The 9,023-nt window shown below is 38.8% G+C and overlaps 1 non-coding gene across 1 annotated transcript; it reads right to left on the bottom strand.

Annotated features, from left to right (window-relative positions):
• Nucleotides 1–1,518: 1,518 nt before the first annotated feature.
• LOC127098706 (small nucleolar RNA R71) lies at nt 1,519–1,625 on the bottom strand. The gene has a single exon (XR_007793409.1). It is a non-coding gene; the product is annotated as a small nucleolar RNA R71 (small nucleolar RNA).
• Nucleotides 1,626–9,023: the final 7,398 nt, after the last annotated feature.

Here is a 9,023-nt window from a genome sequence, read left to right as displayed (position 1 = left end):
ATGAATCTGTTTATGCATGTTATTTATTTAAGTCTGTTTAGCATGTCTGGCTGATTTATTTAGGTATCGGTATGTAAAGTAAGCGGAATGAAGGAATCAAAACTAAGTTGGTTTAATTAAGTTTAAAATTAAAATCACTCTTTTTACGGTCTCAATTTACAGGTTTAATAACAAAGTTTTTGTACGAAAGTAAAAGACATAAAGAAGTTAAAATCAATAGAGCGAGAGTTTGAGGTTTTGACTGGACAGTGTAAATTGGACATTAATTCTAGATCAGGGCGAGAGCAATTTTTAGAGTTAATTAAATTCTAACCTTTTTCAAAAAGTATTTTTAAAGATTGAATGTGAGGGCGAGAGTTAAGCATTTGAGTTTAATTATATAACCTAAGTCAACAGAGCGAGAGTTTGAGATAAGGGTGTTTAAACGATTAGTGTTTTCTTAAAAAGAGTTTCTACGGATTCTACTGTTTTCAAAAAGTGGTTTTTGACTTAACTATAAGTGACAGCTACGTTAATATAAAATCATAGTTTATTCAACAGAGCGAGAGTTTGAGATAAAACTTTTAACCAATAGCGTCAACTGAAAAGATTTACTTTAAAACCAAGAAACCAATAAAGAATTGATTCCCTAATTACGACGAATTACATACCGATATCCGCTTATTAGATATTTATTTTAGAACTTATTTTAGTTTTAACGTTTCCCCCAAACAATCAAAATATCATCTGCCTTAGCTTTACGAAGTAACCTTAGATAACGGTATATCGATTCATAAGTCCCTGTGGGATCGATATCTTTTAAAACTACGCGATAGAACTGTGCACTTGCAGTTTGTACCCCAATTCGACTCATAAAGTCGAGCGATCGAGTTTTTGGCGCCGTTGCCGGGGACTTTTATTTAGTCGATATCGTAACTCTCCTGTTACGCTGTAGAGACTAAGGCTTTTATTTTTCTTTTCTTTCTTTCGTTGATTTGTATGCCACGCACTCGCTCTCAAGGCGAACCGCTCTACTTACGAATCAACGATATCGAACTATATCTCCGAGTCTTACGAAGAATTCGGGAATATCGTGCTGCAAACAATCTCCCTCCTGTAGAACTTCCTGATTTCAAAAATATTTTCCCTTCGATACCCGAGATGGCAGAACCAGCTCGTGCTCTTAGAGATTACGCCGCTCCATCGCAAGATGAACCGCATTCAAGTATTGCTCCACCTGCAATCGAAGCAAACAACTTTGAACTCAAACCTTCACTGTTGCAGGCAGTGCAACAGAACCAATTCTCTGGGAATCCTACCGAGGATCCTAACCTTCATTTATCCGTATTTGTCCAATACGCTGATACTGTTAAAGCTAATGGTGTCACTTCAGAGGCAATTCGACTTCGTCTTTTTCCTTTCTCACTAAGAGATAGCGCTAGAAGATGGCTTCAATCTCTTCCTTCTAACTCAGTCACCACATGGAACGAGTTGAAGAAAGTTTTTCTTGCTCGATATTTTCCGCCAAGCAAAACAGCTATGTTAAGAGCCCAAATAAATGGATTTAAACAGAAAGATAACGAGTCTCTTTTCGAAGCATGGGAAAGATACAAAGACATGATGAGACTTTGTCCACACCATGGTTTAGAAGACTGGTTAGTAATTCATACATTCTATAATGGTCTCCTGTACAACACGAGGTTAACAATAGATTCCGCCGTCGGTGGTGCGCTAATGAACAAACCTTATGCAGACGCTTACCAACTTATCGAAAGCATGGCTCAAAACCACTATCAGTGGGGAACCGAACGAACAATGGTGGAAAAACCTCAAACGAAAACTGGCATGTACGAGATAAGTAACCTTGATCATGTTAATGCAAAAGTGGATGCTCTGGTCCAGAAAATTGAAAGTTTAAATGTATCACTTCCAGCCACAGTAGTTGCCATAACTCAGAATTGCGAAGTCTGTGGAATCCAAGGTCACACTCCTGCAGATTGTCAACTCCTAACAGGAATCCAAGCGGAGCAAGTAAACTATGCTCAAGGAAGCCCCTATTCGCATACCTATAACTCAAATTGGAAGAATCATCCAAATTTTTCATATAAGAGTAATAATGCTTTATACGCACCTGGACAATCTCCAAATCAAGCCCCAGCTATACCTCTGGGATATCAGAAGCCGACCCCATCTACATCTAACAATAACGCCCCTAGGAAATCCAACTTGGAAATCATGATGGAGAACTTTATAGCTTCTCAACAGCAAACCAATAAAGATTTCTTAAACCAGAATGTACACACTGGCGAACAAATTAAACAACTAGCAAGTAAAGTAGATGCCCTGGCTACCCATAACAAAATGCTGGAAACGCAAATATCACAAGTAGCTCAACAACAAGCGCCTACTACTGCCCTAACTGGTACATTTCCTGGCCAACCCCAACCTAACCCAAGAAGCCACGCTCATGCAATTATACTGAGAAGTGGAACGGAAGTGGAAGGACCGTCTGACCCAAGGATAGAAAACCAAAACTCTGAAAGGTCAACTAAGGAAAGTGAACCTAAGGAAAAGGCAGAGAGTAATAAGGAAACCGTAGAAAAGAAGGAACCTTATGTACCTCCACCACCTTATAAACCACCTATCCCTTACCCTCAAAGGCTTGTTAAAACCAAAGATGCGGGCCAATTTAAAAAATTTGTCGACCTACTAAAACAATTAAACGTCACTATTCCGTTTACAGAAGCTATTACGCAGATGCCCTCATATGCCAAGTTTTTAAAAGAAATTCTTTCTAATAAAAGGAAACTTGAAGATAGCGAAACCGTTACACTTACTGCTGAATGTAGCGCTATAATACAGAATATGCCTCCTAAACTTAAAGACCCAGGTAGTTTCTCTATACCCTGTCACATAGGAAAATTTGTCATTGACAAAGCCTTATGCGATTTAGGAGCCGGTATTAGTGTTATGCCTTTATCCATATGCAAGAGACTTGAAATGGGAGAATTAAGACCAACTAAAATGTTTGTGCAACTAGCAGATCGTTCCGTAAAATATCCTGTAGGAATTCTTGAAAACGTTCCAGTGCGCATAGGTCAATTCTACATTCCAACTGATTTTATAATTATGGATATTAGAGAAGATGAAGTTACACCCATTATACTGGGAAGACCGTTCTTAGCAACCGCCGGTGCAATCATAGACGTAAAACGAGGACGACTCACTTTCGAAGTAGGGGAAGAGAAAATTGAGTTCATCCTTTCCCAATTTTTGAAAGCACCTGCAATAGAAGATACATGTTACTTCATGGATATCATCGATGAATGCATAAAAGAAATGGAGTTAGAAAAAGACAAATCATCTGACTACCTTGTAGAAGACAAACTTAACCAATGTTTAGCAATAACACCGGACCCTACGCAATGCCTAAAGAAACCAACCTTAGACCTGAAAACACTTCCCAAGAATCTGAGATATGAATTCCTAGACTTAGAGCTTGAACGACCAGTGATAGTTAATGCTGACCTAGGAATACTCGAAACAGAAAAACTCCTGCATATCTTAAGAAAATATCCAACCGCACTAGGTTACAACATCACCGATCTTAAAGGAATAAGTCCTTCTATTTGTATGCACCGCATCATGTTAGAAGAAGACTGTAAAACTTCTAGGGAACACCAGAGAAGACTAAACCCGATCCTAAGTGAGGTAGTGAAGAAGGAAATAACCAAGTTATTAGAGGCAGGTATCATATATCCTATATCTGATAGCAAATGGGTTAGTCCTGTACACGTAGTACCAAAGAAAGGAGGCATAACAGTCATTGAAAATGAAAAAGGAGAAACTATAACCAAACGAATCGAATCGGGATGGAGAATGTGCATTGACTATAGGAAACTAAACAAAGCAACCCGAAAAGATCATTTCCCTTTACCATTCATTGACCAAATGTTAGAACGATTAGCAAAACATTCACATTTCTGCTATCTAGATGGTTACTAAGGTTTCTTTCAAATACCAATTCACCCTGATGACCAAGAAAAGACAACGTTCACGTGCCCTTTTGGTACCTTCGCTTATAGACGAATGTCGTTTGGCTTGTGTAATGCTCCTGCAACTTTCCAAAGATGCATGATGGCAATATTCGCCGATTTTCTAGAAAACATCATGGAAGTATTTATGGATGACTTTTCCGTATGCGGACAAAGCTTTGAAGAATGTCTTGAAAACCTAGAGAAAGTTCTAGAGCGATGTGTAAAAGTAAACCTAGTACTTAATTGGGAAAAATGCCACTTTATGGTACAAGAAGGAATTGTTTTAGGACACATCATCTCAAATAGAGGAATTGAAGTGGACAAGGCCAAAATAGAGGTAATCGAAAACCTTCAACCTCCGAAGACTGTGAGAGAAGTACGAAGCTTCTTAGGACATGCCGGTTTTTACCGACGATTCATTAAAGACTTCTCTAAAATAACTAAACCGTTGACCGGATTATTGATGAAAGATGTTGAATTCATATTCGACAATAAATGTTTAGAAGCATTTCAAACGCTTAAACAAGCACTGATCTCCGCACCCATAATGCAGACACCAGATTGGAATGAACCATTCGAAATAATGTGTGATGCCAGCGATTACGCTGTAGGTGCTGTTTTAGGACAACGAAAAGATAAAAAGCTTCATGTTATACATTACGCAAGTAGAACTCTAGATGAAGCACAAATGAATTACGCCACAACCGAGAAAGAACTTCTAGCAGTAGTGTTTGCGCTAGATAAATTTCGTTCTTACTTAGTCGGAGCCAAAATAATCATCTACACTGACCACGCTGCTATCAAATACCTCTTAACTAAAAAGGATGCAAAACCTAGACTCCTAAGGTGGATCCTGTTACTACAAGAGTTCAATTTGGAAATCAAGGACAAGAAAGGAACTGAAAACGTAGTAGCAGATCACCTCTCTAGACTTGAGAACCTTGAACCGGAAAGAACAGCAATTAACGATGATTTCTCGTACGATAAACTTATAGCTACTTTAGAAGAAAATAACGCTGATAAACAGGTAGAAACTACCTTAGCAATATCTGTTACACCGTGGTACGCTGACCTCGTCAATTATTTAGCTGCCGGAATAGTTCCATCTACCTTATCGTACCAACAGAAGAAACGATTCTTCTATGATATAAAACAATATTACTGGGATGACCCCTTACCTTTTAAAAGAGGTCCCGATGGTATTTTCCGTCGGTGTATACTCGAAGAAGAGGTAGAAAGTATAATCCAACACTGTCACTCCGCTCCTTATGGTGGACACGCAAGTACATCCAAGACCTGCTCTAAAATCCTACAAGCCGGTTTTTATTGGCCAAGTATATGGAAGGATGTACATGCAACTATTAAGAAATGTGACAGATGTCAACGCACAGGAAACATATCTAGACGTGACGAGATGCCACAAAAGGGCGTTTTGGAAGTCGAGATTTTCGACGTGTGGGGAATAGACTTCATGGGACCTTTTCCATCCTCTTTCGGCAATAAATACATACTCGTGGCAGTTGACTACGTATCAAAATGGATTGAAGCTATAGCTTCTCCAACAAATGACACACGAGTAGTAACTAGACTCTTTAAGAATATAATATTTCCAAGGTTTGGTGTCCCAAGAATAGTTGTCAGTGATGGTGGATCGCATTTCATATCCAAAGTACTCGAAAAACTACTACTTAAGTATGGCGTAAGACATAGAGTAGCGACACCTTACCACCCTCAAACCAGTGGGCAAGTGGAAGTATCTAACAGAGAGATTAAACAGATACTAGAAAATACAGTCGCCACTTCAAGGAAAGACTGGTCATTGAAATTACCAGAAGCTTTATGGGCATACCGAACTGCTTACAAAACACCCATAGGGACAACCCCATTTAAGCTAATTTATGGAAAATCCTGTCACCTCCCGGTAGAATTTGAACATAAAGCCTATTGGGCTATTAAAAATCTAAATTTAAACTATAAAGCCGCCGGTGAAAAGAGAATCCTTGATATAAGCGAATTAGAGGAACTCAGAAGAGACGCTTACGAAAATGCCAGAATCTACAAAGAAAGAACAAAACAATGGCATGACAAGCGCATATCAAGGAAAATCTTCAAACAAGGCGATACAGTCCTTTTATTTAACTCCAGACTAAAGTTATTTCCGGGAAAACTACGATCTAGATGGTCAGGTCCTTTTCAAATCACTAATGTTTTTCCCAATGGAGCAGTAGAAATTAAAGGTAAATCTATGGAACCATTTACCGTAAACGGGCAACGTCTAAAACATTATCACTATGCAGAAAACAATGAAGATTCGCAAGTCTTGCACTTAGACGAAATGCCTCCAGAAATCATAGATTATAATTGATTGTTTTTATGTCGAGCTTGCGACATTAAACAAAGCGCTTAGTGGGAGACAACCCACAAATTATTTTATTATTCTATTTTTTTTTTATTTCTTCCTTAATTATTCTTTTAATTTCTGTTTAGTATTCATTCCTAATTTATTTTAATTTATTAAAAACTTTTCTCTTCTTTCGGCATTTGGCCAAATCCTGACTAAAACTATTGTTTTTCTTTTCTCTAGCTAACACTAACCTGATGGGACATATTGATCGTATGGGTATCAAATTCAGAGGAACAGCTCAGAAACAAAAGTTTGAGGAACTAGCCACGAGAGAGATGCTACCTAGCCTGTATGCTGATGACTGGGCAATGACTGCCCTTGGACTAAGACAAAGTGTCCTGTATTTGCTGAATCAGATAGGGTGGGAAACCGCTCCTATCCGTAGACAGTTTGTCACTTACCGGAGACTAACTCTAGAATTCCTTAGTTCTCTGATCTATCTACCCAGCCATGGAAAAGGAATAAGCAGAGGTTTTATACAGTTCAGAATGTTTAACATGGAGTACCAATTTAATATTCAAGATTTTACCAACCTTTTAGGCTTCCCTACATCCTTTGACACATTTACAGTGAGCCAAGAAGAACTTTTCGAATATAGAGAACTTGAACACTTTTGGGGTAACTTGACTGGAAATGACGATCCCGAGGAACATGAGTTTCTCTCTGGAAACATACATAACCCGGCCTTTCGCTATTTCCATAAGATCCTGACCCACACCTTATTTGGGAAGAAGCCAAACAGTACCACAGTTTCACGTGATGAACTCTTCATCATATTTTGTGCTTCCCAGAACCGTCCAGTAAACGGTGCCACTTTTATGTTAGCAAATTTGGACCACCTTATCCAAGATGAGCGAGCACCAATCCGAATAGGCGGTTTGATAACTATGATAGGTAATGCTATTGGATTACGTCAGCCTATACTTGACTTAAGCCCTTTTTGTGGCATTACTACTATGAGTATACCCTTCCTCTTCAACACTTTGTTTATAGCAAACCTAGGGTCTGATGAGTTTGAGCTTATTATTGATAACCAAGTTCTTTGCCTATTCACCATGCCCGATCCTAGGACTAGTGTTCACAACCGCAACAACTGGCTCTACAATCTGAACGAAACCCCCTCCCCTGCTAGATCCACTGAATCCATCCAGGACTATGAGATTTGTGATGACTATGAGACTTATGATGACCAGATTCCTTATGCTGAATCAGATCCTCAGACACCATCTGGATATCATGATATTGATCCTCCTCCTCAACCTGCTCAGACCGAAGAATCGGCAATACCCGACCTTAGACATCATATGCCCGGAACTGATTATAACACTGCCATGGAAGCTTTGATGTCAGAACAAGATTCCCTCAGAGAAGAGTTCACTAGCTTGAGGCACGAATTTCTGGGATACATGAACAGTATGACAAACCAGTTTCACGAGTTGCTATACCGTGTTAACTCCTTTGCTCCTCCGGCCAGAGATCGTGCAGATGGATAGAATTTATTTGTTTTTCTTAGTTATTTAGTCTTAAGCTAGATTAATTCGTTAATGTTATTTCAAATTATATTCGTATTTGTTTCTCTTTCGCACTTTTTGTTTTTCTCCTTGTTACATTATGATTATTTTATTGAAGCTATTTATTCATTTTATTATGTAATATCTATTATGCTCCCTACTGTTGCTGCCTACATGACTTATTAAAAGAACAATATATATATGCATCATTGTGCAAAGTAGAATGACGTGCAGGAAAATTAAATAGCAAAATAAAATAATCAAAAGAAAAAGCAAAACAAAATAATAAAAATAAATATATTGCCAAAGTAACTATGAAGAACGCTAGCTGAAGCCTTGCCAAAAAGACTGTGTGACGAGCGTCACACAATCTATGACGAACGGCACGCCAAGTACTTGTGACGCCCGTCATGCATCTGTAACGAGCGTAACACCCTCCAGACTAGGTGAACGTTACAGTGTCGTTGGAGACGAACGTTACACCCTTCAACTTTTTATCTTCCCCATTTATTTACATTTACCCACATTTATTTACTTTTCAACCACCTCCTTTCCAATTTCCAAATTTCTTTCCTATAAATACCCACCAAACCTCCCTTCATTCACCACAAACCATTCTCTAATATCAAATACATTTCTTTTCTTTCCAAATTACTCCTTCAAATTCATTCATCACTATGGCGGAAAACCAGAATTTCGGAAATATCATCTTCCGATCCGAAGATGAAAATTATCAAAGGGAGCAATTCGAGCGTTTCCAACAGCGAGGCGTCGTCTCCACCAGGTATCCCGATTTAACTTGTTTACAACAATTAGGATTACTCCAAGGTATCGAGTGGATGCTCCGCCTTTCCGACTTAACCTTCCTTTGCACTCATAATCAACCCACCTACCCCTCCCTAACCTTAGAATTCTTAAGTTCATACGACTACACCACTCCCGCCGGTGAAGACGAATTTTTAACCGGTACCGCAACCTTCCGTATGTTCAACACCGAGTACTCCTTAACCCAAAACCAATTGAGTACCATGCTACAATTTCCCATAGAAGGTCAGGTACACCCCAGAATACCTCCAAACTCAAACTGGAACA

Source organism: Lathyrus oleraceus, chromosome 6, assembly GCF_024323335.1.
Source record: "Lathyrus oleraceus cultivar Zhongwan6 chromosome 6, CAAS_Psat_ZW6_1.0, whole genome shotgun sequence".
In the NCBI taxonomy this organism is placed as follows: Eukaryota; Viridiplantae; Streptophyta; class Magnoliopsida; order Fabales; family Fabaceae; genus Lathyrus; species Lathyrus oleraceus.
Note: the sequence above shows the minus strand (reverse complement) of the source record. Positions and strands in the feature narration are given on the sequence as shown.